Below are 13,767 nucleotides of genomic sequence, written 5' to 3'. Positions count from 1 at the left end.
CCAATATCTAAATGATTTGAAGTTGAAGTAATCTAGTTGTAATTGTAATATAACTTAAATCAACAAATAATGATTTAATGAAGTCCTTTTCTTTTATCAAAAGATAATCTACATTAGACTTTCTCAAATGTCCTCCATTAAATTTTCATCAAATGATTTCTTAGCTTCATATGTTGTCAAACTCATAACTTAAGTAGGATTTGGAGGATGATAATATATTGTAACTTAGAGGATCGTAGCACGGATCATAAGATCCTACAAATTTTCGGAGTTAACTCATGCGTGAGTTAACTTATGTTAGAGGCATTTTCGGAAGTTTGGTTGGGAGTGAGCAAAACTTGTTGAGAGAAGAGCATTTTTCTATTCTTAATTCTCCCAATTGGGTTGTCTCCCATTTAAAAAAGTTAACATTTAAGCACCTATCTCATAAAGGGTTCACTATCGAGTTGTGTGACTTGGAAGCATCATGTAAGAACAATCCTTCTACAACAATTCTGGTTTATATGAATCAATGTTTTAATCAAATTTAAGCTAAATGAAAATCGAAATATATTTATGCATGTATGATAAACTGTGAGACTTGTTCTTGACCGGTCAGAAGACCAATCCCACCACGTTGACACATGACCTAAACTTGCACCGTCTTAAGGCCCTGCGTCTGAAAGAACACTCCAACTTTAGTGTACCACACCGCATCCAAGAAAGCCCCCGCGCGAGGATCATCCTACACGTGTCCTCTAACCGCTCCCTAATCATACGCCGTAAAACCCGGAGGCGGTTATTATCAACGCGCACCTATATAACGGTGACTTAGCTTCACACTCAAGGTATGATTCACTTTTCACAACACTTTCTACACACTTTTTCTTAGTTCCATTACTGACTTTAGCATTGAAGTGTTAACGTGCCTGTAGACACCTTTCGTCCACCGCAAATACTCATCGCCACTGTACCGGAGCACTTTCCGCCACCGCTGCCTCTCATCCATCCTCACCGGACATATCAAGATTGATTTTGAATTCTTATAATTCAAAGTTAAAAAAAAAAAAGAGAACAATCATAAGGAGATAGTGACAAGACATGTATATATATATATATTTTGTAAATAGAATACTATATATCTTTAGAATACCGTATCATACAAATAATAGCCTAAGAAACTTCAAAGTGATTGTCCACTTCATTATGAACATAGAAACAAGTTTGTGTTATATTGTAGTCTTGGAGGCCTTTCTAGCAAGTATGACCCAACAAAGCAAACGATAGAAGACAAAGAATCCAAACATTATCTCCACATTAATCCACCTATTATCCTTTTCAATTCCTCTACTCCTCAAGACATCAAATCCAGTAACCAAACACACTGAAGAAGAAGAGCCTTGTGAGAAACACTCATTTCCAACATTCCAATACTCATTTGTGAGTAATGCATCTAAAGGGTACCTATAAAGTGACACATAATACATAAAAAGCCAATATTTTGGAATACTCTCTTTTGGAATAAAGTATCCAGAGAATAGAAAAAAGGCTCCAAGAACTGTGCATATGAGTGAATTTCCTGAAATGAAATCAGGAGACACAGAACTCAGAAAGAGAACTAAAGAACTTGCCATCAACACAATAAGACAAACAACAAAAGTGAAAAATGTGAAGGCAGAGAGTGAAGGATTGAGTCCAACAATCCAATAAACAGGAACTGCAAAAAGTAAAGAAACTACAAACAAAAAAGGAAGAAAAACAAAAGTATTGGCTATCAAGTAAGAAGAGATTCTGTATGCTCCTCTTGATGCTTCTTTCATTAGAACAGTTCTTTCTTGAAGATATATTGGAAGTGCTTCAACTGTTGAAGATAAGAGAAAACTTAGACTAAATGCAAAAAGACCTAACCTTTCTGCAATTCCATCTTCATCTTTTCTTACTTTTATATAAACACTTGCTAGACCAAATCCACCAACTAATGCTTGCATTGTTCTTGCTAAAAAAAGTTGCTTTGTTCTATAAATAATCTTCCAAAATCTTGAACACAGAAATAGTATCTCCATCATGATTACATAACAAAGATATCCAAAACTTTCATTTTCATATTGTGATTGGAAAATTTCATGACTTCCAATATTTTCTTCCTCTGGCCACATGGAACTTGGAAAAGAAGTCTCGTTTTCGTCGACGATGGAACTACTAGAATCTTCTAAACTTTGTATAATTTCCATTGAAAATTCAAGGGCATTAAGTTGCATTGGAATTTGAAATCCCAAATTAGATATTCTTTCCTCTAGTGATTCCAAACTACCATTATGAACTAGTGAACCATGAGAAAGGATCAAGAACTTTGCAATATTCTATAGCTAGGTTGATGAATTGAAAGTATAACTATCCTTTGCTTTGATTTAACCATTGAAGAAAGAAGCTCAATAACATGAAGAGCTGAGGTACTATCAAGTCCTGATGTTGGTTCATCCAAGACTAAAATTGGTGGATTGTGAATCATATCAACACCAATTGATACCCTTTTTCTTTCACCACCAGAGACACCTCTATTTTCCTCATCACCAACAAAACTATGTGCTACATGAAAAAGTCCTAACTCTTGCATTAAGTTTTCCACTCATAATTCTCTTTCTTTTGGTGTCATTTCTTTTAGCCTAAACTTTGCACTAAATAGCAAAGTTTCTTTCACTGTTAGAAGTGGAAGCAAGTTGTCTTCTTGTGAAACAAAGCCACATATTTTTCTTAACTGAGATGGAGTACTCATAGGGTGATCATTGATTGAGATAGTTTTTGGATTGAAATCTTTGTCTTTTACTCGGCCCGCGATTATTCGGAGAAGGGTGGATTTGCCTGTTCCACTAGGTCCGACAACTGCGACAATTTCGGAAGTTCTAGCAACAAAAGAAACAGATTTGAGTATGTTTATAGGATGTGGTTTTTTAGCAAGGTTATGAAATGAAAAGGGAATGGTTTTATAAGGGTGTAAAGTATAAGTGAGGTTTTGAATAGAAAGTTTGTATGAAGTTGATGGTGGTGAATGGTGGAAAGAAGAGGAAGAAGGACTAATGGATGAATTAGAAGTTGAAAAGAGTATGATAGAGTCATCTTCATTGCTGCTTTGTGGTTTCAAGCAAGATGCCATTGTGTAGATTTGATTAATTTTGGGTCATGAGTGAGTGAGTTTAAGAAGAAAGAATTTTGTGATGAAGTGTTCAAATTTAGAAGAAATATGGAAGTTGAAACAACTAAGTTGACTATTTTAGGTATGTGCATGGCATGTTTGGTAGAGGTAGTTTATCTAAGATAATTGTTTTACTCAATAAATAAAGTATTTGGGTCAAAAAAGATAATTAAATAATGTATTTGGATTATTCTATTTAGAAAATATTAGATGGTTGTTAAAAGAATAATAGGAGAAATTTGTTAGAAGCAGGTGTTGAACAATGGAATAGGAGAAAATGTAATAAAATAATATTTATTTTGCTCCCTAAAAATGTGATTGCTGCCTCTATAAATGTTATTTTTTAAGTAAATGTAGAAAGTCATGAGAGATGAAATACTATAAATTAGTATTAATATATTTTAATCATCGTTCTATATATTATAGACAATTTTCTTCTCGGGCTTTTTTTATAATTCAAATATTATTTTATGAACTAATTTCTTTATTTATAGAATTTTTTTTAGGTGAGTTGGACTTTAGGTTTATTAAGGTTAGAGCAAAACTCAAAGATAAAAAAATGTCTACAAAATTATTTAGAAATCATCCACCAATGTATACATAAATATTTACAGATCATCTACTATAAAGATCATCTCATCGATAGTAAAAGTTAAACACACGATTTTATGGGTGAGTCGACTCCTTACCAATTAATTTCTTACATCCATTTTATTTCACCAACCTCCTAGCTAGAATTCCAAACTCACATCAACTTGGAAATTCTATCAAATCTAAACTACATTGAATAAAGAGACAATAGAAAAAAGTTAAGCAAAGTTGCAATAATCAGTAATTGATCTGTATTATATTACTTGTTTGATTGGGATTTCCTCTTGGTTTAGTTAGGTGACTCGCCATTGTAGAAGATTGTGGCTTGTATGCTTATGGGGATGTTTTTCGATAACATACCTCAAATAAGCTATTTTCTTACATTTATTACGAAAAGTTTGTAATCGGCCATTAGTCTAAGAGTGCGACTTTGCTCCCCTTGCTTAGAATTAAATTACATGCAAAATGGAAATTTTACAAGGAGATCTTCACTAATTTTCGAGGACGAAAATTCTTTAAATAGGGGAGAGTTGTAATATCCCGTTTTTCGTTAGGTTATTTTATTTATTTATTTATTATGTGTTTATTTACTTATTATTTGTATGTTTGATTTGGGATTAGTGGATTTTTAGACGAGAAAGGGTATTTTAGTCATTTTTTGGGACTAAGGGTATTTTGCTAATTTGAAGAGCGAGGGTAAACTAGTAATTTTAGAATGAATGGTATTTTAGTGTTTTAGTGTTAATAATTATTTTTACTGAGATTAGTAGTAACTTAAGGTAATTATTTTGAGATGGTAATTAATGAGATGTTTTAATGAGTTAAGTAAGTAGTAACTTTTCATTATGAGATGAGTTAACTTAACCCACTAGTTGGGTATATAAGGATAACACTAGTGGAAATTAGGGTTGAACTTTTCATTTCATACATTCACACATAAGGTGGCTAGAGAGAAAAAATAGTGAGAATTAAGAGAGAAGAGAAGATAGAAGAAAAAGGAAGAGGACCAAGTGAAGTAAAGAGAAGAGCAAAGCTAGGATTCAAGAAGGAAGTGAAGATTTGAAGATTTAGCTAGAGCTAAGGGAGATTGAGGTAAGGGAATAGGTTTTGTAACACCCTAAACTCTTAAAGCGATAAATCACGCAAATAATACAATCATACAAAGGATTTAGATGCTACATCTTCAAGAAATCTGAAACATGCATAATTAATTTTTTCAAAACTCGCAGCGCAATAATATCATAACATCTCATCAACAGATAATAAAAATCTCCAACATAGACATGTCACATGTACCATAATACATCACCAAATATAAATATCAAATCTCAACATACTGAATGATAATCTCATCAAAACATGAAAATAACGACAAAGACTGACATCCTAACCAGAGCCCAAGACTAAGACTCCAAAGCAAAGTACAATGTTAAGAGTCCCACAACAGATAGGTGATGACCTGACAATGTGTTTATAAAGGAGGCAATCCTCACCTTACAAGCCGGTTTTGTGGGGTTGTGTTTGACCCAACCACCATTTTTAAGATGGTATCAGAGCCTCTCCAAGATCCATTGGGCCACCTGCTATCAGGTTTCCTCTATCGAGCCATCCACCATTTATGTCCACGAACCAAGCCCAATAGTGATGGTCGTAAGGGGGTGTGTTAAAAGTCCCACATTAGATAGGTGATGGCATGACAATGTGTTTATAAGTGGGGGCAATCCTCACCTCACAAGCCGGTTTTATGAGGATGAGTTAGGCCTCAATTTCAACATGGTATTAGAGCTTGTCGAATTCAAGGGTCACCTACCTATTCACGCACCAAACCCAAAGAGTGTTGGGTGTGAGTGGGTGTACTGGAAAAAACCCAAGTCCCACATCGGATAGATGAGACTCTTGATGAGAGTTTATAAAGAGGAGACACTCCTCACTTCACAAGCCGGTTTTGTAGGGTTGTGTTAGGCCCAACCAAGATTTCTAAGAAACGAGCTAGCTCCAAAGCTAGCCTCAAGCATACTCACAAGAAAAGCAACTAATCATGCAAGCCGTCTACCCATTCATACAAATAGGCAGGCGGTCAACCAAACGACCACTGGGGGTTAGATAACATTCCACAAATAAAATATAATCAAATGAAAGTAAAACGACATATTTAATTTCAAATGATTAACAACACATACTTAAAACATTCACAAACACCCCACATCATCATTAAACATCAGCATACAAGCATAAAGCTACAACAAGCACAATTTTACAACTTCACATATTCACCAAATTCCACCACGTACATAAATCACCAATTTTCACCAATGCACATAATCACCAAGTTTCACCATTGCACATAATCACCAAGCACATAGTCAAATATGACACGTTTCACCAATTATCAAATGTATGATATGCTCCTAGACACGACTCTATATGCATGTGGTACCAATCACCTTCACTTGATACAACCGTATCATAATCATCGTCGTTGAATACAAAGTATTCTAGTCATCATCGTTGGATATAAATATCCTAGTCCTCTTCGTTGGGTACAAAGTATCCTACTTATGAATGCATGAACATATGACTCAATAATGCATACGTTCAACCAACAAATCATCATCATTAACATCGTCACTTTTCATACATGCGATCATCACTAATATCATCATCATTTTACATGTTACAATTCATCATCATTAATAAATCATCATTAAAATCATTATCATAATCATCATCATAATCATCATCGTCATTAACAACTATCACCCCAAGGAAACAATAATATTTCAAAGTCAGATTTTTGCATAAAAGACGGACAACTATCCACATCATGACATTCATCATATTGAACACCCAATCATCATTGACTCATTCTTATTTTGTCATATCATCATGAATACAAAGCCAATTGCAAGTTATCCGAACATAAAACATCATTTTGACGAAGTTCGTCTATTTTTCACTAAATTCATCTTTTCTAAGTAAATCATCAAAGACATGACATCCATGTTCAAACACATCAACTAAGTATATCCACATATCACATATGATCACAGTAGCATATACATATCCACATCATAAGCCAATTCCGATTAATTCCAAAATTTATCTAAGTTCGTCTCATTTTCCCCTTTTTCAAAAGAATTCCATTTTCAAAGTAAAACCAAAAATAAAACTCACATACACCATGTCTAATCATTTCAAAATAATTGTTACAGAAAACAGACCCTAATCCTACCACTTTCCTTGGAAAAATGAGTGTCGGAAAATTTCACGTTCTTGAACATTTTCAAATAAATTTCAATTCGATTCACAAAATCCATTTTAATCCAATCCATTTGATGTTTCAATAGGTTTAGAAAGCATAACAACAGTTAAACACATCAAAAGAAGCATTTAGGAAAGTCCGGATCAACCCTCAAGTACCTGGAACACCCAGAACTAAGGGTGTTGTTACTGAGCAACTCGCCACAACAAGTTATAGCTCGCTAGGCGAGCTGCACCTGTATGGTGCACCCAGTTTTTGGGTTTTCCCTCTTGGAAACCCATCAATTTTCACCCCAAAATCTCGATTTTGATCCCCTTTGGCCCAAATTCGTCCCCTCAAAACACTGACAAACATGGAATCATAACCACAATTCATCACTAAATCATCATCAAGTTCATTTTTAACCAAAAACTCATATCTTTTCATTTTCATTCAACAACATACAAACATATATAATCATTTATCAAGTGAATTTAGACATGTTTCAATAATAATCACTAACCAATTCATGGTTTACACTTAATTGAGCAGAAATCACCAAAACAACTTATCACCAACAACAACTATGAACTTGAACATATAAACACATCAATTTCATGAATATAACATACCCATTACTTCACATAAATTAAGAGCACAAAATTCATCATAAAAAAATGACAAAAGTCATAATTTACACAAAAGCACTTACGACCCATAAGCAAAAAGATGAGAGTATAGCTTATTTATGAAAATGATCTTTCCCCCTTACCTCAAAGCTTCAAAATCACTAGATATGGTTTCACTTTCCTTGCTAGCTCCTAATCTCTATCTTCTCTCTTCTCCTAGTTCTTCCTCTTCTCTTCATCTCTCTATCTTCTAACTTTTTCTCTCTAGCCTCCCTTTGGTTATGAGATGAAAATGTCCTAACCCTAATTTCTCTTCATGAGTTAAGTATATATACTACTCTCTAATTGGGCTAAGTTTCTAATGTTAACAATTGGGCCTAACACTCTTACTAACAAATTCTCAAAAGTTACTACTCATTAATTCGCCAAAACACCGAATAATTATCATCTCTAAATAATTACCCCAACTCACTAATAACTTAGTAAAAATAACGATCTTCACTAAAATACCAAAATAATCTTCTTAATAAAATGACTAATTTACCCTTACTTGCCAGATGACCAAAATACCCCCTTAGTCTTAAAATGACTAAAATACCCTTATATGCCAAAAATCCACTAATCCCAAATCAAATACGCACAAGGACAAATAAGCACATATAAACACATATAAATACATATAATAAATGATTAAAATAATTCTAGCTAAAATAGGACTGTTACAACTCTCCCTCACTAAAAAGAATTTTCGTCCTCGAAAATTACCTGAAGAAAACAACTCCGGATATGAATCCCTTATACGACTCTCTGATTCCCAAGTAGCACTCTCACCAGTTGGTCCAACCCAAATCAATTTCACCAAAAAAATCTCTTTTCCTCTTAAGCGCTTAATTTCCCGATCTTCAATCCTAACTGCTCAAGTTTCAACAGTCAAATTATCCCTTGCTTCCAAATCAACCACTTAAATCATGTGAGACAGATCATACACATACTTCCTCAACTGAGATACATTAAACACATCATGAAGATTCAACAACGACTGCGGTAACGCAATCCGATACGCTACAGCTCCCACCTTCTCAACAATTTCAAACGGTCCAACAAAATGTGGTGTTAACTTCCAACACTTCAAAGCACGTCCAACACCAGTTACATGATTTACTCTAAAAAACAAATGATCACCAACTTGAAACTCAATACCCTTCCTCCTTTTATCATGATAACTCTTCTGCCTACTCTGAGACACTTTCATCTTCTCCTGAATCATCTTAACCTTCTTCGTAGTCTCTTGCACAACTTTCGGTCCTAACAAAGCAGTTTCTCCTGATTTATACCAACAGAATGGCGTTATACATCTCCTTCCATACAAAGCCTCAAACGGTGTCATTGCAATACTAGAATGAAAACTGTTGATGTATGTAAACTCAATCAACGGTAAACATTCAGCCCAACTTTCACCTTGATCCAAAACACAAACTCTCAATAGATCTTCCAAAGATTGAATAGTCCTCTCCGTCTGACCATCAATCTGAGGATGATAAGCATAAATCAACCTCAACTTAGTTCCCAGAGCTGCTTGCAAACTCTCCCAAAACTTCGAAGTAAACATCAGATCTCTATCTGACAATGCTAGAAGGAATATCATGCAATCTGACAACCTGCTCAATGTAGATCTCAACCAACCTCACCACAGACATACCATTTTTGAGAGGAATAAAATGTGCCGACTTCGTCAATCGATCAACAATCACCCAAATAAAATCACTTCCCTTCACAGTCTTTAGTAACGGTCTAACAAAGTCCATAGAAATGATATTCCATTTCCACTCTGGTACAAACAACGGTTGCATCAAACCCGGCGGTTTCTGATGTTCAATCTTAGACTTCTGACAAACAAAACAAGCATACACAAACTCAGTTATATCCTTCTTCATTCCAGATCACTAAAACAACCGCTTCAGATCCTGATATATCTTCGTCGATCCTGGATGAATACTCAGACTACTCATGTGACCCTCTTCCAAAATCCGCTTCTTAAGCTCAGATATATCTGGTACACAAACTAGATCACGAAACATCAAAACACAATTCTCATCCAATCTGAAATTCACTCCTTTACCTTGATTAACTAACACCACACGATCCACGAGTTCCAAATCCTCTTTCTAACCTTCCTTAATTTCCTCCAAAATGTTACTTTTTAACTTCAACAATCCCAACTTCACACCACTCGGTGTCAGCTCACTTAGCAAACTTAAATCCCAAAACTGCTCAATCAACTCCAACTCTTTCACCATCAAAGCAGACATATGCAATGTCTTCCTACTCAAAGCATCCGCTACAACATTCGCCATTTCTGGGTGATAACTTAATTAAAAATCATAATCCTTAAGAAATTCCAACCACCTTCTCTGCCTCATATTCAACTCATTCTGGTCAAACAGATACTTCAAACTCTTGTGATCACTGAACACCTCAAACTTAGAACCGTAGAAATAATGCCTCCAAATCTTCAACACAAACACAACTACCACCAACTCCAAATCATGAGTCGGATAATTCTTTTCATGCACTTTCAACTGCCTCGACGCATAGGCCACAACCTAACGATTCTGTATCAACACACCTCCCAAATCCATCTTAGAAGCATCACAATACATAACAAACAATTCCTTCAGATTTGGAAAAATCAACACTGGAGCTGACGTCTGAAGTAGATAAAATAGTCACAAGGAAGGAGGGGTTTGCATTGTGACTCTTTTAAAAAAAATTAACCTGTAACTTAAAAAGTAATTCTCAAGCGGAAACTTGGAATGGTTAAGTTAATAGCAGACTTCAGAACGTTCTGATGTCTGAGTGCAAAAACAGTTTAACAAAGTAAATGTGTTTGTGTGTGTTTGTGTTTACAGTAAGTAAAGAGTATAGGGAAGAAAGAAAGAACACACAAAGAGTTATAGTAGTTCACCCAATGTGGGCTAGTCTACTCCTCCCAATCTTGTGAGATTTTCCACTATGATGCTTGAGATAACCTCTCAAATCATGCACCTTACAATCTGTGTTCACCTGAACCCTTACAATCCTGTATTCTCTAAGCCTCAGCAGGCTTGCACCTTGTTGCTAAGTTAACCACTTAGACTTTTACAATTCTTGCTCAAGCTAACACTTTAGTACCCCTAAAGCTAGATGAGACTTTTTTTTACAAATTGTATGAAGTTTGAATGTTTGTGAATCAAACAAACAGAAGAAGATGAGAAAGAAGAAGTTATCTATGGAAGAGATAACAGAGATAGAGAGAGAGAGAGAGAGAGAGAGAGAGAGAGAGAGAGAGAGAGAGAGAGAGAGAATTGATTTACACTACAAAGAAGGTAAAAAGAGCCTTCAGTGATGATCAATTGAATTGCAAGAGCTTCAAACAAATTTAAGTTGTTTTCTTGTATGCTTTGCAATGGTGCAAGTAATGATGAGCCTTTGATCTCTATTTATAGAGTTTTTGGGCTCAAATAGCCATTGTAAGGTGACCAATGGTGTTATGCCACGTGTCCTGGGCCCCACAAGCTTTTACTTGAAAATCTTTGTGAACATTCAGACCATCAGAATGTTGTTGCGTTCCCAGGATGAACATCAGAATGTTGTTGTGTTCTTTATCAGAATGTTTGATATTCATGATGTTCTTCATCTGGGTTCATCAATGATGAATGTTTGATGAATTTCTGGGCTTGTCCAGTACGTGACATGAGATTTGTTGGGTTTTATCCACCAAAAGGTAGCTTCTCCATATGCATCAAAAGTTGCTGGAAAAGGTGAGATAAAGTTGAACCAAATTTGTCTTTGACTTTGTGCAGGAGAGAGGATAGTGGATCTGCAGCTTCAGGCCCATGCTTCAAAGAAATCTGCTTGATTACAGCTCAGAGGACAGGTTATCTCTGATGCAAGATCTCTTTTGCTTTGCTTGCTAACTTTTCACCAACTACACTGTTCATAGCTGAAGCATGCGCAGAGATGAACATTCTGACCATCAAAATGTTCCATTTGTTCTTACTTTAGGATGATTTGTAAGACTAGCTTTTAATGTAATCAATCCTAATAGTAAAGACATAACTGAAGTGCAGTGAATGCAACATCTAGGATTAAATTCTCATTGGAATATTCCTAGTACTTTAATGTTCATAGTCTTAGATGAACATTAAAGGTCACTTTGATATAAATCCTTGTTCATGCCTTTATTTGTTGATAGATCCATGCAGATGTACTTTTCTGGACCTTTTATTCATGTCAAGTGTACTTGCATGTTCTTCACGTTCTTGATGAATCTGGGCTTGCTTAAGAACACCCTTCTGGGCTTCCATCAGAACGTTTTGATCAACTCACAGATCAACATTCTGAACTAACTTTCTGAACTTCATAATTAGTTCATTTATTCAATGTCCATTGATTTCATGTTTCTTGGTATGAATTAAACCTTGTTCCTGTCTTAGTAAAACACTCAAGAGCACAAGTTAAATACCAAGGAATTAATCAAAGTCCATTTAATCCTTAATCATTAAAGTTTATTATCTTTAAAATTAATTAGGGATTTTGCCTCAACAACGTCAACCTCCTCTTCAACTCTTGAAAACTCTCTTCACACTTAGCATCTCAAACAAACGACCGTCCCTTCCGAGTCAATTGCATCAACAGTAAATCCAGCTTAGAAAATCCTTCAATTAACCTCCGGTAATAACCCGCGAGCCTAACTAGACTTAGAGCAAAAGGAAAATGGGGTAGCTCTAAGCTAATCCTCAAGCAACTCATAAGCAATAAGATAATCAGTCATGCACGCTGTCTACCCATTCATACAAATAGGCAGACGGTCAACCAAACGACCACTAGGGGTTAGATAATATTTCACATAGTAAAATATAATAAATAAATAGTAATCAAGGATTTCAAGCATTACATATATACATACTTATCACTCCTAGAATACTAACTCCACATGAATATTATCATACTTCAATACAAATCATGTTATCATACTTCTATCATAGCATATCAAGCATATTCATTCTTTAATCAAATCATCATCAAAAACTCATCACCTTAACCACATTAATCAATATAAGAATTTCTCACCTCATTCTTTATTTAGCTTAATCATCAAACCACACCAAACTCATCATTTAGGAAATATAATCATACATGCAACTTCACTCATTTTACATAAAGCACATATTTCACAACTAACTTAGTAAAAATATTTATTCTCACTAAAATCACCAAAGCACTACTCCTTATAAAGTTACTAATTTAACCTCACTCATCAAATGATCAAAATACCCTTAGTATTAAAAATGACCAAATTACCCTTCACGACTAAAAATCCACTAATCCCAAATCAAATACACAAATAATCAATTAAACTCATATAAACACATAAAATAAATAAAATAATCCTAACGAAAAAACGGGTTGTTAAAACTCTCCCCCACTTACAGAATTTTCGCCCTCGAAAATTACCTGAAGAAAACAACTCTGGATACGACTCCTTCATCCGACTATTTGATTCCCAAGTAGCGCTCTTACTGGTTGGTCCAAACCAAATCACTTTCACCAATATAATCTCTTTTCCTCTTAAGCACTTAACTTCCTAATCTTCAATCCTCACAGGCAAAATCTCAGCAGTGAAATTATCCATTACTTCCAAATCATCCACTTGAATCACATGCGACGGATCATACACATTCTTCCTCAAACAGAGATACATGAAACACACTAAGCAGACTCGACAACGACGGCGGTAACGCAATTTGATACGCTACTGCTCCAATCTTCTCGATGATCTCAAACGGTCCAACAAAACACGGTGTCAACTTCGTACACGTCAAAGCACACCCAACACTGGTTACATGGTTCACTCTAAAAAACACATGATCTCCAACTTGAACCTCAATATCCGTCCTCCTCTTATCATGATAACTCTTCTCCCTACTCTGAGACACTTTCATCTTCTCCTGAATCATCTTAACCTTTTCCGTAGTCTCTTGCACAACTTTCGGTTCGAACAAAACACTTTCTCTTGACTCATACCAACACAACGGAGTCCTACACTTCCTTCCATACAAAACCTCAAACGGTGTCATAGTGCTTCCAAGTTTCTT

The 13,767-nt window shown here is 35.2% G+C and overlaps 1 pseudogene; it reads right to left on the bottom strand.

Annotated features, from left to right (window-relative positions):
* Positions 1-1,097: 1,097 nt before the first annotated feature.
* LOC146937375 (ABC transporter G family member 23-like) lies at positions 1,098-3,184 on the bottom strand (annotated as a pseudogene).
* Between the last annotated feature and the right edge of the window lie 10,583 nt (positions 3,185-13,767).

Source organism: Medicago sativa, chromosome 3 (assembly GCF_051527215.1).
Source record: "Medicago sativa cultivar Bolivia chromosome 3, Bolivia_mono, whole genome shotgun sequence".
Lineage (NCBI taxonomy): Eukaryota > Viridiplantae > Streptophyta > Magnoliopsida > Fabales > Fabaceae > Medicago > Medicago sativa.
This window is presented reverse-complemented; position numbering and strand designations above follow the sequence as displayed.